The 6,961-nt window shown below is 39.7% G+C and overlaps 1 pseudogene; it reads right to left on the bottom strand.

Moving 5' to 3' along the window:
- Positions 1-2,741: 2,741 nt before the first annotated feature.
- LOC115838549 lies at positions 2,742-3,070 on the bottom strand (annotated as a pseudogene).
- Positions 3,071-6,961: the final 3,891 nt, after the last annotated feature.

Below are 6,961 nucleotides of genomic sequence, written 5' to 3'. Positions count from 1 at the left end.
TGTTTTATAGGCAATATTTTAAGTTTACATATTGTATGTCTTATTCTATTTCCTATGTATCTAGCACATTTTTTAAATCGAGGTAAAATATACATAACATGGGCGGGCGCAGTGGCTCACGCCTGTAATCCCAACACTTTGGGAGGCCGAGGCTGGCGGATCACTTGAGGTCACGAGTTTGAGAGCAGCCTGGCCAACGTGGTGAAACTTTGTCTCTACTAAAAATACAAAAATTAGCTGGGCATGGTGGCGGGCACGTGTAATCCCAGCTACTCCGGAGGCTGAGGCAGGAGAATCTCTTGAACCCAGGAGGCAGAGGTTGCAGTGAGTCAATATCGCGCTATTGCACTCCAGCCTGGGCGACAGAGTGAGACTGTCTCAAAAAAAAAAAAAAATTTTATATATATATATACACATAACATAAAATTTGCCATTTAGCTTTTTTGTTGTTGTTGTTCAGAGACAGGATTTCACCATATTGCCCAGGCTGCACTCAAACTCCTGACCTCAAGCAGTCCACCTGCCTCAGTCTCCCAAAGTGGTGGGATTGCAGGCATGAGCCACCATGTATGGCCCATTATAGCTATTTTTAAGTATAATTTAGTGGCATTAAGTATTTTCACAGTGTTGTGCAATATTCACAATGTTGTGCAACCATCACCACTATCGGTTTCCAGAACTTTCTCATCATCCCGAACTAAAACTCTGTACCTATAAAACAATAATGTCTCATTCCCCGACCCCCACTCCGTCAGCTCTTGGTAACCTGTATTCTACTTTCTGTCTCTATGAATTTGTCTATTCTAGGTACCTCATTTAAGTGGAATATGTAATATTTGTCCTTCTGTGTCTGGCTTATTTTACTTAGCATAATATTTTCAAGGCTCATTTATCTTATACCATGTATCTTCCTTCTTGTTTTGAGACAGTCTCTGTCACCCAGGTTGGAATGCAGTGGTGTGATCATAGCTCACTGCAGCCTCAAACTTCTAGGCTCCAGGGATCCTCGCACCTCAGCCTCCCAAGTATCTGGGACTACAGATGCATTCCACCATGCTCAGCTAATTTTTTAAAACAAATTTATGTGGAGACAGGGTCTCATTTTGTTTCCCAGGATGGTGTCAAATTCCTGGGTTCAAGCGATCCTCCCACCTCAGCCTCCTCTTCTTTAAGATTGAATAGGCTGGGCACAGTGGCTCACACCTGTAATCCCAACACTTTGGAAGGCCAAGGTGGGTGGATTGTGAGGTCAAGAGATTGAGACCATCCTGGCCAACATGATGAAACTCCGTCTCTTAAAAAAATACAAAAATTAGCTGGGCATGGTGGTGTGCACCTGTAATCCCAGGTACTCAGGAGGCTGAGGCAGGAGAATCGCTTGAACCGGGGAGGAGGTGGTTGCAGTGAGCCGAGACTGCACCACTGCACTCCAGCCTGGTGACAGAGTGATACTCCATCTCAAAAAAAAAAAAAAACTGAATAATATTCCATGCATATATATACCACAGTTTGCTTCTCCATTATCTGTTGATGGACACTCGGGTTGTTTTCACCTTTTAGCTATTGTGAATTATGCTGTTATGAACATTGGTATACAAGTATCTGTTTGTGCCCCTGCTTTCAGTTCTTTGAGGTATACATTCAGAAGTGGAATTACTGGATGATACCATAATTCTATATGTTTTCGTTTTGTTTTTTTTTTTTTTTTTTTTTTTTGAGACAGTCTTTCTCTGTCACCCAGGCTGGAGTGCAGTGGTGTGATCTTGGCTCACTGCAACCTCTGTTTCATGGGTTCAAGCGATTCTTCTGCCTCAGCCACCCAAGTAGCTGGGACTACAGGCACACACCACCACGCCTCACCGAATTTTGTACTTTTAGTAGAGACAAAGTTTCGCCATGTTGGCCAGCTGATCTCAGACTCATGACTTCAACTGATCGGCCCGCCTCAGCCTCCTGTAGTGCTGGGATTACAAGCGTGAGCCACCACGCCTAGCCAATAATTCTGATTTAACAGTTTGAAAATGCCAAACTTTTCCATAATGGCTGTACCATTTTATATTCCTACCAGCAATACACAAGGGTTTCAATTTCTCCATATTCTCATCAACGCTTGTTTTGTTTTTGTTTATGTCTTATAATAGCCATATTAGTAGATATAAAGTGGTATTCCATGATGGTTTTGATTCATATTTTCCCTAATGGCTAATGATTAAACGCCTCTTTTTCCTTTTTTTTTTTTTTTTTTTTTTTTGAACTGGAATCTCTCTCTATTGCCCTCTGTCGCTCAGGCTGCAGTACAGTGGCACTATCTCGGCTCACTGCAACCTCTTGCCTCCTGGGTTCAAGTGATTCTCCTGCCTCAGCTTCCCAAGTAGCTGGGACTACAGGCGCGTGCCACTGCGCCCCGCTAATTTTTGTAGGCTGGTCTTGAACTCCTGACCTCAGGTGATCCAACCGCCCAGGCCTCCGAAAGAGCTGGGATTACAGGCTTGGCCTTGAGCATCTTTCTGTGTGCTTTTTGGCTATTTGTGTATCTTCTCTGGAGAAATGTTTTTTCAAGTTCTTTGCCCATTTGTGAATTGGGTTGTTGATTTTATTTGTTGTTGAGTTGTAGGAGTTCTTTATACATCCTTACATGTTCCAGATACTAATTTCTAATAGATACAAGATTTGCAAATATTTTCTCTGATTGTGTAGATTCACTCTCTCTGTCTCTCTCTCTCTCTCTTTATTTTTTTTTAACATAAATTAACCCATTTATTATAGGCCAGTGATGTCTCAAAGAGTAGAGGAGCATCTACTGGTCTTTCAATTCCTTCAGTCTTCTGATGGCAGACTTTACCATGACAGCCGAAGTGGTATTGTAGGTCTAGGCACTGCCAGCCACTGTTTTCATGCAGGAATCACAGTGCCTGATTTTCACAGCTCGTCTCTTCATCTTGGTTTTGCCACAGAAAGAGCAAGTGTACTTGGTGTGCTGGCTGATTTCAATTTCCTTCACCATTTTCCAGAGGGAGGCCCCATAGTGAGTCCTATATTTACCAACTATTCCGACTTTCTTTTTTTTTTTTTTTTTTTTTTTCTGAGACTGAGTCTTACTCTGTCACCCAGGCTGGAGTGCAGTGGCACAATCTCGGCTCCCTGCAGCCTCTGCCTCCTAGGTTCAAGCTATTCTCCTGCCTCTCCTCCCCAGTAGCTGGGACTACAGGCCTGTGCCACCATGCCCGGCTAATTTTTGTGTTTTGATTAGAGATGGGGTTTTGCTATATTGGCCAGGCTGGTCTCGAGCTCCTGACCTCAAGTGATCCAGCCACCTCGGCCTCCCAAAGTGCTGGGATTACAGACATGAGCCACCGCATCCAGTCTTATTCCAGCTTTCTTGGTGCATTTGGCCAGGTTACCGCAAACTAGGTCGAAGCCCAGAGAGGAAGATGTTGTTTCACTCTCTAGATACTGTCCCTTGATGCATAAGAGTTTTTAATGTTGATAAGTCCAATTTATCTATTTTTTGTTGGTGGTGCCTGTGCTTCTGGTGTTATATCCAAGAAACCATTGCCAAATACAGTGTTAGAAAGCTTTCCCCCTATTTTCTTCTAAGAGTTTTATAGTTTTAGTTCTTGCAAAATAGGTCTTTGGCTGGGCGCGGTGACTCATGCCTGTAATCCCAGCACTTTGGGAGGTCGAGGCAGGTGGATCACCTGAGGTCAGGATTTCAAGACCAGCCTGGCCAACGTGGTGAAAACCATCTCTACTAAAAATTCAAAATTAGCTGGGCATGGTGGTGCATGCCTTTAATCCCAGCTACTTGGGAGGCTGAGGCAGGAGAATTGCTTGAACCTCGGAGGTGGAGGTTGCAGTGAGCTGAGATCACGCCATGCACTCCAGCCTTGGCAACAAGAGCAAAACTCTGTCTCAAAAAATAATAATAATATTAATTAATTAAAAATAAATAAAATAGGTCTTTGATACTTTTGGAATTAATTTTTCTCTATAGTTTAAGGTATATATAAGGTATGGGTCCAACTTCATTCTTTTGCAAGTGAATATTCAGCTTTCCCAGCACCATTTGTTGAAAAGACTGCCCTTTCCCCATTAAATGGTCATGTCACCCTTGTTGGAAATCATATGCCCATATACACTAAGGTTTATTTCTGGACTCTGTATTCTATTACATTGATCTACATTCTGCCTTTTTGCCAATATCACATCATTTTGATTACTGTAGTTTTGTAATAAGTTTTGAAATCAGAAAGTCTAAGTCTTCCCACTTTGTTCATTTTCAAGATTGTTTCGGCTCTTCAGGGTCCCTTGAGATTCCACATGAATTTTAAGATAGATTTTTTTTTTCTGCAAAGTCATTGGAATTTTGATAGGGATTGCATTGAATCTGTAATCAGTATGGCTAATATTGATATCTTAACGATATTAAGTCTTCCAATTCATGAACACAGATGTCTTTCCATTTATTTATGTCTTCTTAATTTCTTTCAGCAATACGTTATAGTTTTCAGTGTATAAGTCTTACCTTCTAAGTTTATTCCTAAGTATTTTAGTCTTTTTGATGTTATTGTAAATAATATTGTTGTCTTAATCTTTATTTTAGGTTACTAATTGTTAATGTATAGAAATGGAATTTATTTTTGTTTGTTGGTTTTGTGTCCTGCCACTTTGCTGAATTTGTATATTAGTTCTAATGGTGTATGTGTGTGTGTGTGTGTGTGTGTGTGTAATCTTTAGGGTTTTCTGCATGTAAGATCATGTCATCTGCAAACAGATAATTTTACTTCTTCCTTTCCAGTGTGGATACTTTTATTTCTTTTTCTTACCTAATTGCTCTGAGCAGAACATCTAATAATATACTGAGTAGAAGTGGCAAAAGTAGGTATCCTTGTCTTGATCCTGATCTTAAAGGAAAACCTTTTATTTTTTTTCCAAGGACCGGCAATAGACTGAAACTTTTAGTTTTGGGGGGATTTTTGTTTTTTGTTTTGTTTTTTATTTATTGAGACAGGGTCAAGTGCTGGAGTGTAGTGGCACGATCTTGGCTCACTGCAAACTCTGCTTCCCAGACTCAAGCTATACTCTCATCTCAGCCTCCTGAGTAGGTAGGACTACAGGTGCAGGCCACCAGGCCCTGCTAATTTTTGTAGTTTTTGTAGAGATGAGGTTTTGCCATACTGCCCAGGCTGGTCTCAAACTCCTGGGCTCAAGTGATCCTCCAGCCTCGGCCTCCCAAAGTGCTGAGATTACAGGTGTGAGCCCCCACACCTGGCCGAAACTTTAAATTTTTATCATTGAGTTTGGTGTTTGCTGTGGGTTTTTCATATATGGTCTTTATTATGTTGAGGTAGTTTCCTTCTACTCCTAGTTTGTTGAGTATTTTTATCGCATAACGGTTTTGAATTCTGTCAAATGCTTTTTCTGCATTAACTGAGATGATCCTGTGGGACTTTTTCCCTCTATTTTGTCAATGTGGTGTATTGTATTGATTGATTTTAATACGTTGACTCAAACTTGCATTTCAGGAATATATTTATAATCCTTTTAATATCCTGCTGAATTTGGTTTGCTAGTATTTTGTTGAAGATTTGTGTGGTATATTGGTCTGTAGTTTTCTTTTCTTGTAATGTCTTTGTCTAGCTTCAGTATCAGGGTAATGCTGGTCTCCCAGAATAAGTTAGGAAGTATTCCTCCTCTTTGTTTTTTTTTTTTTTTTTTAAAGTTTGAGGAGGACTGATGTTAATTCTTATATAAATATTTGGTAGAACTCATCAGTGAAGCCATCTGGTCCAGGGCTTTTCATTTTGGGGTATTTTGATTACTAATTCAATCGCCTTACTCCAAATTATAGACCTACTCAGAGTTTCTATTTCTTCATGAGTCAGTTTTGGTAAAACATGTGTTTCTAGGAATTTATCTGTTTGACCTATGTTTCCAATTTGCTAGCAGATAATTGTTCACAGTATTCTCATATAATCTTTTTTATTTCTGTTTGCATCTGCAATAATGTCCCCACTTTTTTCTGATTTTAGTAATTTGATTTTTCTCTCTTTTTTTCTTAGTCAATCTAGGTAAGGCTGGTCAATTTTGTTGATCTTTTCAAAGGAATAACTTTTGGTTTCATTGACTTCATTTTTCTGTTCTCTCTTTTATTTATCTATGCTCTAACCTTTATTATTTTCTTTCTTCTTCTAGCTTTGGTTTGGATTTGCTTTTCTTTTTCTAGTTCCCTATGATGTAAAATCAGTTTTTTGAATTGCAATTTTTCTTTTTTTTTCAATGTACAGTAGGTCTTCAAATAATGTTGTTTTATTTAGCATTGTATCATTATTAGGTTGATGAGAAAAACAAATTACTTCCCTGCTGGGACAGTGTCTGTGTGGAGTTTGCATGTTCTCCCCAAGTCTCCCCAAGTGAGTTTTCTTTGGGTACTCCAGGTTCCTCCTACATCCCAAAGATGTGCACATTAGGTGAACTGGCATTTCTAAATGGTCCCACAGTCTGAATGAGTGGGGGTGTGCATGTGAGTACACCCCGTGATGGGATGGCATCCCATCCAGGGTCAGTTCCCTTTTTGTGCCCTAAGCTTCCAGGATAGGCTCCAGCAACCTATGACCCTGAACTGGAATAAGCCAGTTGGAAAAATGAATGAATAAATGAATGAATGAATGAATGAATACAAAGTTTATAAAATAAAAATTCATAAAGTCTATAATAATCATACTGATGCACAACATAAGCAATGCTATAATAGAAAGCATTCAGCGAAGCCTCCAGATTTGTGACTGTTTGCCTTTGAACTGCATGGTGGTAGGAGACGCTCCTTATCATTTTCATTTTGCAAACATTTATTCCTTGATTTAACTCACCACTGCTACAAATGCTGTCACTCACTGATTTACCAAAAATTGGGTAAATAATTACCTTGTTTTTAATAATTTCTTTTCTTTTTTTTTTTTTT

This window comes from Nomascus leucogenys, chromosome 15 (genome assembly GCF_006542625.1).
Source record: "Nomascus leucogenys isolate Asia chromosome 15, Asia_NLE_v1, whole genome shotgun sequence".
In the NCBI taxonomy this organism is placed as follows: domain Eukaryota; kingdom Metazoa; phylum Chordata; class Mammalia; order Primates; family Hylobatidae; genus Nomascus; species Nomascus leucogenys.
The sequence above is the reverse complement of the archived record's forward strand: the minus strand, read 5'-3'. Positions and strand labels throughout refer to the sequence as shown.